General features: G+C 40.6%; 1 pseudogene; it reads left to right on the forward strand.

Moving 5' to 3' along the window:
* Positions 1-2,375: 2,375 nt before the first annotated feature.
* Positions 2,376-2,932, forward strand: LOC143391022 (large ribosomal subunit protein eL15 pseudogene; annotated as a pseudogene).
* The last annotated feature ends 13,501 nt before the right edge of the window (positions 2,933-16,433 follow it).

A 16,433-nucleotide genomic window follows, 5' to 3' on the forward strand; every position in this document is an offset into this window, starting at 1 on the left:
CATTTGACCCAGCTATTGTCCTTCTCAGACTATTCCCTGAAGACCTTAAAAGACCATACTACAGGGATACTGCCACATCGATGTTCATAGCAGCACAATTCACAACTGCTAGACTGTGGAACCAACCCAGATGCCCTTCAATAGATGAATGGATTAAAAAATGTGGCATTTATACACCATGGAGTATTATGCAGCACTAAAAAATGACAAAATCATGGAATTTGCAGGGAAATGGATGGCACTAGAGTAGATTATGCTAAGTGAAGCTAGCCAATCCCTAAAAAACAAATGCCAAATGTCTTCTTTGATATAATGAGAGCAACTAAGAACAGAGCAGGGAGGAAGAGCAGGAGGATAAGATTAACATTAAACAGAGACATGAGGTGGGAGGGAAAGGGAGAGAAAAGGGAAATTGCATGGAAATGGAAGGAGACCCTCATTGTTATACAAAACTACATATAAGAGGTTGTGAGGGGAATGTGAAAATAAACAAGGAGAGAAATGAATTACAGTAGATGGGGTGGAGAGAGAAGATGGGAGGGGAGGGGAGGGGGTATAGTAGAGGATAGGAAAGGTAGCAGAATACAACAGTCACTAATATGGCATTATGTAAAATTGTGGATGTGTAACCGATGTGATTCTGCAATCTGTATTTGGGGTAAAAATGGGAGTTCATAACCCACTTGAATCTAGTGTATGAAATATGATATGTCAAGAGCTCTGTAATGTTTTGAACTACCAATAATAAAACAAAAAGAAAAGAAAAACTATAAAACAATACCATTTACAAAGCCTTAGGGCTGGGGTAGTAGTTCAGTGGTTGAACACTTGCCTACCATGTGTGAGACACTAAGTTCTATCCTCAGCACCACATAAATGTAAATAAATAAGACAAAGTAATGTGTTCATCCACAACTAAAAAATATTTGTAAGAGTTAAAAAAATTGATACTTATTTCATAGAAAGCTACAAAATGCTGATGAAAGAACTCAAAGGAGTCCTAAGTAAATACAGAGACATACTATGTCCAAGAATTGGAAGACTTAACATGAAAAAGTTATTGATTTTGCCAAAATATTGATGTATTGAACACAATTCTTGTTGAAATATCATCAGGTCATTTTGTTGATATAGATAGGCTAATTCTAAAATTCATGTAGAAATGCACAAGTTCAGAAAAGCTAAAACAATTTTGAAAAATAATAATGTAGAAATCATACCACCTAATTTTAAGACATACTATGACATGGTAACCAAGACAGTGTGATATTGGATAGGGACATACATAGATCAGTGGGTATAATAGAGACAATATATGATAAAAATGTTACACAAATATGGCCAATTTTTTTTACAAAGGTGCAAAAACAATTCAATGGAGAAAGGATCAGGTTTTAAAGAAATGTTATTAGACAACTGGACATCTATAAAACAAACAAGCAAGAGTACATGGACTAAACTTCATAGCATATAAATGTGTTTTTTGGGGGGAGGGGCACCAGGGTTTGAACTTAGGGGCACCCAACCACTGAGACACATCCCTAGCCCTTTCTGGTATTTTACTTAGAGACAGGGTCTCACTGAATTGTGTAGAGCCTTGCTGTTGCTGAGGTTGGCTTTGAACTAGTGATCCTCCTGCCTCAGCCTCCTGAGCCACTGGGATTACAGGAATGCACCACTGTGCCCGGCAAACTTCATAACCTATAAATAAATGAACTTAATATGGACAATAGATATAAATGGAAAATGTAAACCTCTAAACTCTTATAGAAGAAAACATTTAGGATAAAACATTTTCTTGAGGTTAGGAAGAATTCTTAGACATGATACCAAAAGCATCATCCACGAAAGAAAACAAATGATGAATTAGTCTTCATCAAGTTTGATAACATTAACTCTGAAAGATGCTGTCAAGAGAATGAAAACACCAGGCACTGCCTGGAAGAAAATATTTGCAAATCCCACTGGTCATAGGACTTTTATGCAGGACATGCACATGGAAAAATAAAGACACAAGATATTCTGTATCATTGAGCATTAGAGACTTGCCAATTAAAATCACAAGTACCTATTACAGTGGCTAAAATACCAAGTCCTGGCAAGAATATGGAGGAACTGCAATTCTCATACATTATGAGTGGGACTGAAAAACGGCACAGCCATTCTGGAAAGCATTCTAATAAAGTTAACATATATACATTTGTTATATAATTCAGCCATTCCATTCCCTAGAGAAATGAAAACTTACGCATGTGAGCGTAAGAAGCCTGGATATGAAAGTTCATTGATATTCTAGTCATCATTATCGCAAGCAAATGTCCTTCAGTAGGTGAATGGAGCCTTTCCATTTGGTGGCAGCCATCAGGTAAGTCAAGATGGGGGCAAACAAGTTCCACCAGGAGCTATGGAGATAGAAGCAGTCAGATGTGGGCTTTCTTCTGAAGGTCTACTGCTGGCAGTATCACCAGCTCTCTGCACTCCACAGGGCTCCCGGCCCCATCCAGCTGGATAAAGCATGCAGACTGGGATACAAGACCAATCAAGGTTATGTCATATATAGCATTTGTGTGCACTGTGGTGGCCACAAACACCAATCATGGTGTTAACCAGGATTAACCAGGATTCTTCAGTCTGTCGTTGAGGAGTGAGCTGGACACTGTTGTGGGGCTCTGAGAGTCTTGCATTCTATTGGTAAAGATTCCACATACAAATTATTTGAGGTTATCTTCATTGATCCATTTAACAAAGCTATCAGAAGAAATCTGGACACCCAGTGGATCACCAAACCAGTCCCCAAGCACAGGGAAATGCATGGGCTAACATATGCAGGCTGCAAGAGTCCTGGCCTTGGAAAGGTCACAAGTTCCACCACACTATTGGTAGTTCTCCCTGTACAGCTTGGACAAGGCATAATATTCTCCAGCTCCACTAATAACTGCTAATGAAAGTATGATGTTTGTGCTTTAAAGGAGAATAAAATTATGGCATTTTCCAGTAAATGGATAGAATTGGAGAATAGTATGCTAAGTGAAATAAGCCAATCCCCCCAAACTAAAGGCCAAATGTTTTCTCTGATATGTGGATGCTAATTCACAATCAGGGGGGGTGAATAGAGATGTTTTGGACTAGACAGGAGTGAAGGGAGAGGAGAGGGAATGGGGGTAGGAATGATAGTAGAATCAATTGGACATTATGACTCTATGTGCATATATGATTACATGACCTGTGGAACTCTACATCACGTATAACCAGATCAATGAGAAGTTATACCCTTTTATGTATGAGGTGTCAAAATGCATTCTACTGTTATGTATAACTAATTAGAACAAAAAAGTATGATATTTGTAAAGTTCATACTTAATAAACAACTTAGGACAGTCATGTCTGCTTAAAGGTGTTATTTATTTGTTAAAACTAGTGCGCAGATTATTTCATGAATGCTTTGTCAAATTATGGAAATTAAAGTGCAATAATGTTTGAAGACAGTAAGTGATGGCGTGTCTTGTTTCTAATAAGATGAACTTTCTGTCTTGCTTTATCTTATTAGGGAGTTACATGTCAGTGTTTAAAATCTGCTATGTGGTATAATAGGTGTCAAATAAAATCTTTAAAGGGGGAAAACAGGGAAATGGATGAATAAATTGTAGCATGTCCATACAAAAGAATACTACTAAGTAATAAAAAGGAATGTATTATTTATACATGTAACAAAGAAGTATACTCCAAGGCATTATCCTGGGTGAAGGAAGCAGTCTTAGAAAAATAGGTACTGTATTTCTTATTTGTAGGTGATTTTCATGACATTTTTGAAAAGACAAAGTAGTGATGGAGAATAGACCAGGGGTTCCCAGGAGTTAGGGGTGGGGGAGGCTGTGATCATAAAGGGAGATCAGGAGGGAAATTTTAGGGGGTACTATTTTGCATCCTGATTGTGGTAATGATTCCATAATTTTATACATGTGTTAAAACTGTAGAAACTTTATACTAAAAGAGTAAATTTTATTGTGATGATTTTTAAAAAAATCAATAAAATGAGAGAGGATGGCAGTGGCTTCTGGAGTGGGACTCCAGTTCCTCCTCACAGGTGAGGCTGCAGACCTGCGACCTGTGCAGCAGCTCTCAAAATGCCCACCTGCCCTGCATGGCTTCCCTGAGTCTCAAGTATTTGATCTTGTTTCTCGTGGGGACAAGTGCATGGAGTACTGCATACATGGCATACATTAAGGGCGTCCGAGTGGCAAACCACTCCCTGCTGCTAGGTGTGAGCCGCAAACCTCTTACCCCGCTTAGCCCATAGGCACAGCCCTGGGCGTGAGGCCATGTGTTGCAGTCCCAGCGCTTGCTCCACAGCCTGCTCCTCGATTGGTTGTTGCAAGGACAGTTGGACAGAAATTTTATTGGTGGCTGCCTGTAATCTGCTTAGCTACTGCCTGAGTATATATACATGGCAACTGCACAATAAAATCAGACCCGCTTCCTGCTTGGTCTCCAGAGGTCTTGATTAGTGACTCTGTGGCCACACTCTACTCTGTTCTGTGGATCCCTTTGCTGGACGAGAGAGAGTCCACACAGTTTCTTGCTTTAGATCCGTTAGGACTGGACAGCAAGGTTTACGTTTTGATTTTCATTCCCAGAAAAGACCATTAACAATCTTTCTCTCTCAACTGATTGATCAGCATTCTTTCTGGTTGTGTTCTGCACACTGTGACAGTGGTGAGGTATAATTATTTGAGATATAATTTTTATCTAGTATAATACCTAGATCTTCAAAATACAGTTTGGTGAGCTTTGGTGGATGTAGGCAGTGGTATATTCATAAATGTTAAACAACTGGTTTTTTCTGGTGGGATTAAAAAAAAAAAAACAAGCCTGGCTTTGTACTGATTGCCAATTTCCAGGGTACAAATACTTCCACCATGATGATTTCATGCTGCCAATGTGGTGCCATCTGATTTTCAAAGTTCTGAGAATTTAACCATTGGCTCTCTTGATGGTGCTAATGGGCTGTGACGCACCTCTGCCCATTATGCTGGTGTGACCATCACCTAGACTGAGATTAAGGACATTTCCCTCACCCCACATTTCCTACCGTCTCTTTCTAGGCAGTTTCCACTCCCTAAGCAATGCTAACAACTATTCTGACTTCTACCAACATAGTTTAGATTTTCTTATTCTAGAACATCATAAATATATGATATATGCATTTTTTTCTATTTTTTTTTCTCAGACTCGGGATTCGCCCACGTTGTTGTGCTTAGCTGTTTGTCCTTTTTATTCTCTGGGGGGCTTCACTGTATGGATTCACTGTGATCTGTTCTCCTGCTAACGGACGTTTGTGTTCTTCCCCATGGGGGCTTTTCTGAGTAGTCTAGACAGGGCTCAAGTAGCTATGGAAGAAAAGGTTCTTGGCAAAATGTTTTCTGGTGGAAAGGGGATGGATCCTGAAGCTTTAGATTTCACTGGTGACGATGAAAGAGGATCTTTGGAAGAGTCTGGCATGCTGAAGATCATCAATCAATGTTAGTGGAGTCTCAATTTGGCAGAATTCTCTACCTCAGCCTTGTGCAAAGCCAAATTATCTTTTGGAGAAGGATCAGAATCAACCACTGTAGAGAAAAGAGTTTACAGACTATTTAAAAAATATCTGAGTGATTCCATCTTTTTATTTGCTAGGTCCAGATCAGAAATATTTCATAATTCAATTAGAAAAAAAATTATATGAAATTTTTATGTTCTACATAAAGATTTTGTATTATGCATATCTGATTTATTTAATATGCATTTCATTTTTATATTATGCATGTTATTTCATCTAACCTTTCCTACAATACTGCAAGATAAGTGTACCTCCCTTCTACATTAGGGAAAACAGATGCTTAGAGATATTAAGTAACTTTTCCCAAGCTCACAAAGCCAGTAGGCATGTGATCTCAGTTGTGTGATTCTAAAATTCATGCTTCTCCCACTGTGACATTTGCCTTATGTTCATACTTCAGTACAGATAAACAGCACATTTTTTTATTAGAGCTTTATAATTATGCATAGTATTTGGGTTCCTTTTGACAAAATTATACATACAAGGAATTTGATTTCAATTCACCCTCCTTTTTCTTTTCTTCCTCCTCTACTCTACTGATCTTACTTTCATTCCTTTATTTAATTATTTTTATTGGTACTTTCTACCTATACATAAAGGTGAAATTCCCTTTGGTACATTTATACATGCATATAACATGATTCTGTTCGATTCCTTCCATATTTTTCCCTCCCTCCCTCCCTCCTTTTCATTCTCCTCCTTCTGCTCCACTGATCTTCCCTATATATTTATGATGTCCAATCCCTTCCCCCCTGCTTCTTTCTCTTATTTTACTTTAGCTTTCACATACGAGAGAAAACATTTGACCCTTGATTTTCTGAGTCTGGCTTATCTCACTTAGCATGTTCTCCATTTCCATCCACTTATTGGAAAATGCCATAATGTCATCATTTTTTTTATGACTGAGTAAAACTTCATTTCTTGATCCACTCATCTATTAATGGGCATCTGAATTGATTCCATAGTTTGGCTATTTTGAATTGTGCTGCTATAAACATTATAGTGGCTGTATTGGCATACCATGCTGACTTTAGTATTTTTGGATAAATACTGAGGAATGGGATAGCTGGGTCACATGGTGGTTGAGTTCCTAGCCTTTTGAGGAATCTACACACTGCTTTCCAAAGTGGCTGTACTAATTTGTAGTCTTACGAACAATGTTCTGAGTGTACATTTCCTCCCACATCCTCACCAGCATTTATTATTATTTGCATTCTTGATCATTGCCATTCTGACTGGAATGAGATGAAATCTTAGTGTAGTTTAGATCTGTATTTCTTTGATTGCTAGAGATGTGGAACTTTATATATATATATTTGTTGGCCATTTGCAGCATATATTATTGAAATAATTGCTATCCATTTTCTTTGATCCCTATTTTTCCAGTAAGTGAAAAATTTTAATTTTCACTTTTTTTTTTCATTTCACAAATATACTTCTAATAGGTTCATTACTGCTTAAACTAGAAAATTAAAAGAACCTACAGGAATGTAAAAAGAAAAAAGTTCTTGAATAAAACTTGGGAACCAAAAAACATACCTGCTGAAAATTTGTTGGCGAAGCTGCATATCAATAGAGTGCCCGGCAGGTGGCAATGTTCACACACTATTGTACTACAGCCACACCCATGTGGCCACCAGGGGGCGCTGTGTTGCTCCTGAAGAATGCTACTGAAAGGGATTCTCTTGATACCTCATGGCTGGTACAACCAGGGAATCAGTTTCAGCATATGCCTCTCCTCTAGGTGGGACACTGCAGTCCCATTGCCTTGTACGTACAAACAACAAGGGGTCCTATGTTCATAGGATAGTTTTCTTGAACAAGTTCAGTCCACAAGGCTCCTTCTGCAGCTTATACTTAGTTTTCTTGGAAAAGTTAGACTATGCAGTACCCCCACCCCCACCCCCCAAGCCAATGTGGCACCAAGCAGGGGTGTAGCTCAGTGATAGAGTGCCCCTGGGTTCAATCCCCAGTACCCCTATCCCCTGTACACACACACACACAAGAAAATCCTCAAGACTCTGCAAGAAGTTTCTTAGAACTAGTAGGTGAATTTAACAAGGTTGCAGGATATAAGGTCAACACACACAAAAGCAGTTATATTTCCATATACCTATGTATTAGAGTTCTCCAAAGAAGAATCTATTCAAATATAAATATAAATAGTTTTTATAGACTCCTATGGATGGTAAATATTTATTTACATAAATATATGTAAATATATATTTATGTATGCCCAATGGGCCTTGAGCTTGTGATCCTCCTGCCCAAGACTTCCTGGGGATTTTCTACACAGATGATCATGTGTGCACACACACATACACACACATACACACAAATTGTTTCTCTGCATTCATGGGTTCCACATTCATGGACTCAGCCATCCACTGGGGAAAATTCCTCTTCTTTCCTCCATCCCGCTGGTCTTCTGGGATATTTCTTTGATCCCACACAACCCAGGTTCAACATAATTTCACAACAGCTTCTTAGGCTCTTACCAATCTGAAGGTGAGAGGATGCCAGGTTTTGGAAAAGCCGAGGTGTGAGGAGAGTTCTGGACGAGCTAAGCACAATGGTGGCTAGGGGCATCCTGGCTCCACCCTGGCATTTGTCTGCCAGCAGAAGACTGCTATTGAGACACAAAACTGGATTTGATGGACATGCCATCACAGCACAGATTTGAATGCCGTTGGCAAACCATTTGGGATGGGTGAACCTGGAAAACATTGTGCTGAGTGCAGTCAGCCTGAAGCAGAAAGACCAGACTGTGTGGTTCCACTTACAGGAGGCCTCAGTGGATGCTGGAAGCCTTAGCAGGAGATGCCGAATCTAGGACATTCTTGCCCACACTTTCTTCTCCAACTGGCCCTGGGCAGAGAAAAGAGTTCTGAGGCTGAGCCACATCTGATCTCCTCGTCATTCTGGCTGAGAGTCAGGAACTTCAGGGAGTACCAAGGGTCTTCAGTTCACCTCCGCAGGTTTTTGACTAGGAAGCTCACCCCTCTCAGGTAGGGGCAAGAAGGAAGAGGGAAAATCCAATATCAAATGTGAATGGATGTGAATGTGGTAGGGGTTGCACCAATTTGAATGTTACAGAAGGAGTGAAGGAACTTTGGGATGGAGATAAAATAAGAAAACGTTACCTTTTTGAACAGCTTTGTAGAGATATAACTGATATACAAAATTGCACATATTTAACATATACAACTTGATGAGTTTCAACATATGCATCTGCCCATGATACCATCCCCTCAGTCAAGGTGATAGACACATCCAACAACTCCCACAATTTCCTTGTGTTTCTTTCTTTCTTTTTCCTTTTTTTGTGTGATAAAAACGCTTTACATGAGACCCACTCTCTTAATAAATTTTTAAGTGCACAATACCATATTTTGAACTCTAGGCATTATAGGAAGATCTCTAGAACTTACTATCTTGTGTAACTGCAGCTCGACACCCACTGAGTAACGAGTCCCCACTTGTCCTTCTCCCCGTCCTCTTGGCAACCCATGTTCTGTTTTCTGCTTCTGTGGGTTTGACTATTGCAGATGCTTCAAGCAAGTGGAATCACACAGTGTGTGTCCTTCTTTGGCTGCCTCACTCATGCTGTCCTGGATGGTAGGATTTCCTTCTAGAAAATGATATCTTACTTGAATCTTTCCTTCATTTCCAGGGTTGATGTCAGAAGACCTGAAAGGGAAAGAACATGACATCCACTGAATTCACTCCTTAGGCATGAAAATGAGGGTTTTTTTTTTTTTTTTTTTTTTTGTGCCCTCTTTGTGTCCCACTGCCAGCCAGGGATGTGGAGGGGGTGGAGACGACCATTCAAACACACTTGAGTCTGAAGCTCTGACCTGCCTATATTCCACGAGTACACATTTGTGAAAATCAATAAGCCAATCTAGTAGAAGAACAGAGTGTAATAGTGATCACTAGAGACTGGGAAGGGCAGGGAGGAAGAGGAATGAAAAGAAGTTCAAGAGGGAGCGTCAATCATAGAGTGGAGGGATTACTTTTGTTTTTACTTTAGCAGAGTAGGTAACTAACTATAGGTAAAAACAACCTATGATACATCTCCAAATGATACAAAATATGAAATTCCCAGCATATAAAAATGACTAATATTTGTAGAAATGTAGATGCTTTTACCCTGATTTATTGCACATTGTATACATGTACTTGGTTACCATAAGGTACCCCATAAAGATGTATAAATATTATGTCTCAATAAAATAATAAAAAGAAGACCATCATGGGCTGGGGTTGTGGCTCAGTGGTAGAGCGCTCGTCTAGCACGTGCGAAGTACTGGGTTTGATCTTCAGCACCACATAAAAATAAATAAATAAAATAAAGATAAAAAAAAAAGATGCAGTCATTGCCTTAAAAAAAAAAAAAAAAAGGCCACAAGTACGGTGCCTGGCTGTTAGTTGATATACAATAAATAGTAGCAACTGTTCTATTTCACTCCCTCAGTTCAGGATGTCTGTCCAACCATTTAGAATGAATTCAGGAAGATACATGCTCTACCATCCAAAAGAGATCACATAAAAAATGACCAAATTTGTGGACAGTTAATATTTGTGGGGTTAAAAAATATTGCTCTAGGCACCACAGGTAGAAATGAAGGAAGAAAATCCCTAAACTTTAGGCAAAATTAGGTGTGATGCACAGGCAAGAGCATCCCCCTCTGTCCTTCCTGTGGGTGGTGGAAGCAGGCTCCTCACTCCATCCTGTCTCAGGCCTGGCTGTCTCTGGGGGTTGTGCTCCGGCATGGACAGCCTTTCCATCTGTGAGTCTCCATGCCTTCTTTCTTCCCCTTGAAGCATTCCAGATCATTCAGTCCAAAGAAAGGACTGTGACTCAAGTCCTTGGTTACAAGAGCTGAACTAATGGACTAACCCTTGGACTCCAGGGCCAGACTCCTGTCCATACCTGCACTATTAATTTTCCCTGTTTTCTCCACCGTTAGCCTGGCTTGAAGTTCTTTCAGTTCTGGGTTCTTGCAGTTCCTATGATTTATGCTTGGTAAATATCCACCTCCTTCAAAATTTGCAAATAAATGCCTCCTTCCTAATGTCTTCTGAGCCCCTGGTTTCATCTAACATTCCCACTTGAGGCCTTCACGATGGATTCCCATTGTGGACATCAGTCCCCAAATCTAAGACTTTCACTGAAGGTGATTTGTTTACTTATCTCTCTTTTCAGAACTCTTCTCTCATTGAGGACATATTCACCTTTAAATGTCTCTAACACAAAGTTCAAGGACCAGAGCCCAGCATACCTTAGACACTAGATATGTATTTGCTAAATGAATGAATAAAGGTTAAAAGCAGGTTTCACTTTGCATTCAGGAAGAATTTACACAATGAAGAGATTTCCAAAAAACGAAACCCAGCCCGTGTCTCTTGGAAACATACTAATATTTTATAAGCATCAAACAATTTGTCTGATGCTTTTTAAATTTTTTTCTGTCTATCTATCTATCTATCTATCTATAAATATATTGAATTTTAAATGCTCACCAGAACCATAAGTTCATTTTTACTTCATAAATGAGATCCTTTAAATCATCACTGTTTTTAAAAGAGGGGCTTTTCCCTCTTCCTATTGAAAGTTTTCTCCCAGGCTACATGTTGCAAGCTCCTTTCTTTTTTTCTTTTTTCTTTAAATTAAAATATTTATTGATACATTATAATTATACATAGTAGTGGAATTTGCTGTTACATATTTGTGCATGCACACAACATAATTTGGTCAATTTAAGGTCCCTTCTTTAAGGTCTTAGGTACTAGTTGGTCCCTGGAAGTACCAAGGGAGTACTTGGGAGTACCTCTAGTGGCTTGGACACGGCCAGCTAGGGTTGTGGGACTCAGGGACATCAAATAATCTCATTATTTAGCATGAAGAGGTTTCAGGAAAGTCTTGGAGGTGGAGTAAAGAATTGGTTTTTTGAGTTTGGAGGTTGCCTTTGTAGGGTAGTGAGTGGTCTCTTGCCAGTTTGGGTTGGTGTCACCCCCAACCCTCAGCACCTGCCCAAGCTCTCTGATTGGGGGTTACTCTCCATTGGCAATGCCACTTTTTCCTCCCAATACCTCTTCCCTCATCCATGCAGAGCAGGGTGGATCTCTGAGAGGTGGAAGAGGCTGCTGCTGGTGCTGTGCCTTGGATGAACTTGTCAGTAGCTGGAGGAGAGCCATGACCCTGGAAAAGGCCTACTGTCCTTCTGCTGGGGAGACCATGCCTGAGTTGGTCATTTCAAGTCAAGTTGGGGTAAAGACTCCAGGGTCAATTGTCTTTTTATTCTGGGAAGCATAAGCTCCCCTCTGGTTCTCTGATCTCATTACTTCCCACACGTCCATGGGGACAGCTTTCCTTCTGCAGTGTTAGGCCACACGGCACAGCATGGGCTCTGCAGCCAGATTCCCTGGGTTCAAATCCTGGCATTACTTCTTAGTGGCTGTGTGACCTCTGTAACCTCAGGCATTTCACTTCACTCCTCTGTGAGTAAATTGGCCCTTCTGTAATGGGGGGTCACTTCAAATGGGTGTTGTGAAGTTGAAATAGACTAACACGGGCTAAACGCCGACAGTAGTACCCAGAGCACAGTCAGTACTCAGCCATTGTTATCACTGCCTTCTCCATTCCCAGATCTCTCTCTTTGATGTGGTCTAGGATCATGCCAAAAGACATGTGCTAGTGCTCAGGTACCCAATACTGACCGGTACCAAGGGAGGTATTGAGGGAGATGAGGTGTGGTCTGTGCTCTCAAAGAGTTTGTGACCCAGAGATGTGGAGACAGAAGCTAAATACTAAAGATAAAGAATGAGTGAGCACTGAGATATATGCCACTGCATAGAAGTGTCATAGGAGAAGAGGGGGAAAGTGCAGTGAGCTGGAGGAGCTTCATGACAGAAGCAGAACTTGATCTGGGTCCAAAAGGAGGCAGCATATAGAGAACTGCTTTTATGATTTTGCATCCTGCCATTTATAGCTGTGAATTGTCCTTGCTTCTGTATCAATATGGTAAAAACAACTCCCACCACTTAGCTCTGGGAAATTCTCGTGATTCTAGTTTTCAGGCAGAGTATGCAAGACTTAGTCCACTGCTACCTTTTTAACTGCAGGAAAAATGCACAAAGTTCAGGGGCTACCTCTCTCCATGGAATAAATACCCCCCAGACAAATGGGCTTACCCTGTCTTCCCAGGTCTGTGATGTCTGCTTGCACCATGGCTACAGAGACTGACTTCCAGGCCAGTAAATTCCACTCCTCCAAGCTGAAGTCTGCAAAGCATTAGGCACTATATTTAACCAGAGCCTAAAAGAAAAATGCCTGTCACCGTGCATCCAGACCGGAGAAAGAGGATTGTCACCTCAGAAGACACCCAGTTATTGTTCACCTCGGAGTCATGGACACACAGTCCTGGAATTTTCATCTCCTCCTGGCTCTATCTTTAGCTTTTGGGCAGGCTCAAGCAAAGTGGAGTAAATTCTGATGACCCTTGGTCAGTTAAAGCCTCTCTGATGGGAAGTTGCTGGCTGAGTATGGCTCTGTGGCAAAGGCCTCCGTAGATTCCAAACTTAAGGGCTCATGGAATTATCCAAGAGCTTGTCAAAGCTGCATGTGGTAGGAGCTCATGCACAGTGGTTCTGAGTCCATGGGTCTGGAAGGAAGCTCAGGAATGTGCGTCTTTTGCAAGCAAGCGAGGGTGGATCTTGGACCACATTTGGTGAGAAAAATCAGAGGATACCTCTAACAGGGACTTTGTTTAAAGAAACGAAAGGAGAAAAATAGCTAAATATAGAAGTTAAAGCTGAGGGGTGATTTTGAATAGTTCATATTCAGAGTGGAGAGGACATGTATTAAGGAAATATATATCCTCTCCATCATATCTACAGGCTCAAAAACGGGGATTCCCATGACCTCCAGCCCAGTGAGGACATGTTGATGTCAGACATGACGAGGGGAAGATGACTTGGGATGTGCTCTTCACCCAGAGCATCTTCACTTGGATCTATTTTTATGTATGTGGGTCCACACAAGATTTCATTTCAAAGGTGGCTACTGCTAAAAGAAGTTGGAAAAAAGCAGTAACTCAGAGATGAAACTTTAGTCTTTGGAAATGGCTCCATTTCCCTGGATAGTGTTAATGGACAGTATTTCATCCATTCCAGATTGTTCTCTCTGCAAAAGCAGGACAACCGTGAACAGAATGCCTATATATTTCCTTTAGCTCTTTGTGTTCTTTTTCTCCCTTTCATCCAATTATTCTCTAATTTTTGTTCCAGATTCATTTGAGGATTACATGAAAGCTTTGGACTTTCCTTACAAAAATGCACATAGGCACAAAACTATAAACGTTGGTATTCTATTTCAGTGGAGTACGTGACTTTGTAATCCATGTCCTGGAAGACCACCCCCTACTCTAAATTTTAGTTTTTGTGCAGCACCAGTGTTATTCTTTGTTTCAAGTCTTCTTAAATACACTGCAGGCTGCTTGAGTGTAGAAACTGCGGTGTCTAATATGGGAAGGACAAGAGGATCCATTGCAGCATGAGAAGGAAATAGAAGTTCTACTTAGTTTTAACTTAACTCCCTTTCAATTTCTGTTTGTCTCTATTTCTATAAAGCTCACTATAGTATTATAATAGTTAATATTATTTAAATAGACATTCTTGCTTTGGGGATGCATGTTAAAAACATGCAGACAGGCTTGGGGGTTGTGGCTCAGTGGTAGAGCATGTGCCTTGCACCCGTGAAGCACTGGGTTTCATCCTCAGCACATAAAAATAAATAAAGGTGTTGTGTCCATCTACAACTAAAACAAATAATAAAAAAAACCCATCCAGACACATGATTTGAAAAGTTTGGAGTGTCCTGCCTTACAAAACTTCCCTTCCTTCCTTCCTTCCTTCCTTCCTTCCTTCCTTCCTTCCTTCCTTCCTTCCTTCCTTCTCCCCTTTTCTTCTTTTGATGCTTACACTGATCATTTTTCTAGAAATTGGAAAAATACAAAAATGTTATGTAGTTTCTTCTCACAGGGAGTTTGTAGTTAATTTTGCATTTTGTAGGTGCAGCAGATATTTGAGTCTGTTATTTTGACTCCAATTCAGTACAGTCTGAGCATCCCTTATCCAAAATACTTGTGACCAGAAGTGATTTCATTTCAGATATTACTGGATTTTGGAATATTTGCATATGCATAATGAAATATCTTGGGGATGAGACACAAGTCTAAACACAAGTCTTCACATACACCTGATACACATAGCCTAAAAGTAATTTACTCACTATTTTTGTTCACCTGTGTTTTGATTGTGTCCTGTGCTCAGAAAGTTTTAGATTATGGAGCATTTCAGATTTTGGATTTTTGGATTAGGGATGATCATTCTCTAACTATATAATGAGTGAATTATTTTAAGACAGGCTATTTGATACATGTTTAGAAAACATCTCTTCCTACCCTGAACTGAGATACCTGGAAAAGCGCCCCAGAGAATATGCCCAAACTTGGTGTGAAATATTAAGAGTCTCAGATTTTATATCATGTTAGATAGAGAGACACTATTCATAGTGATTCCAGAGTTTCTTAAATATAGAAAATGCTTAGCAGTGACCATTTCTCTGGAAGCACGAAGCTCATGCTGATTACATGGCAATCCCACTGCTGTTAGATTTTGTTTCTTGGAGATGGTCTTAGGAAAGTGATGGAGATTTTGGAGAAGAAGTGGAATGTGGTTATCCCAAGTTACTTGTTACTATGGCCTAGGGATGTCACAGGAAACTGAAATCAAATTTTGAGAGAAAGGAAATAAACTGGTGCTTATTGAGATGAGAACTTAGCTATAGAGAGAATATACCAGAACATACCAGAACATACCAGAGCACTGCTCAGGACTTTCCAGCAGCATGCGGCACCAAAACTCCAAGGAGAATATTTCTCAGAGCAACTGCCAGACTGCACCCATTTCTCAGCAGCTGTCAACCATTTATTAGTGGGACTCGGCTGAAGCCAAGGAAAGGGGGAGGGAGAGCAGACAAATGAAGAAACTAAAATTGTGTTAATGATCAGTCCATTTCCATGATGCAAAGGTGACCCGGTCTGTCATCTCCTTCCGGGGCTGGTGCTTTGTTGGCTCTGACATGTGCAGAGAGTGCTCCTAGCTGGGCATCTGTTGCCCCATCACCATGGAGACAGCAGCTGCAGCCACGTCTCCTTTGAGAACCCGCCGCCTGAGATTTCAGGAACCATTCTGGAAGCATTTGTCCCGACAGTGCCTGCTAATCTCCCTTTCATTTGTAATTATTTTATCGCCTTGATTCTCTGCTTTGGCATCGTTCCCGTAGCTAACTCTGTTCCCCGACATAAGAGTCCACGGGGAGGTGTCAGCCGCTCCAGCCCCGTCTGGGTGGAGATGAAAAGGGGGTGAAGGGGAAGACTTGGTACAGCGCTGCTATCTTCAAACAGGCCCTGTCTCCTGTAGGCAGCCCTGGGGGGGCCCTGGCCGATTGAAGTAGTCCGAATTATGAAGCCCCAAGCCTTTGAGGCGAGCCGCCCCATCCTGGCCAAGAATAATTGAACAAATAGTTTATCTGGCTAACCAACAGCTGTAGAGCCCAGGCGATTTGGAGAGGATTAGGGGAGAGTAGTAAAAGGATACTCCCACGGGGTCCTCCAAATCCTCATCCTGAATTCTACCAATGAAGAACACATGTTGAAACCCTGAAATTGCTTTTTAAGTCCGTTTTTCTCCCTTTCCAAGTGCCTCTGTCCAGTGCTTCCAAGAATTTTAAGTGACTGAGGTAACCATCCTTGGGGTCACCATCATTGGG

Source organism: Callospermophilus lateralis, chromosome 2 (assembly GCF_048772815.1).
Source record: "Callospermophilus lateralis isolate mCalLat2 chromosome 2, mCalLat2.hap1, whole genome shotgun sequence".
NCBI lineage: Eukaryota > Metazoa > Chordata > Mammalia > Rodentia > Sciuridae > Callospermophilus > Callospermophilus lateralis.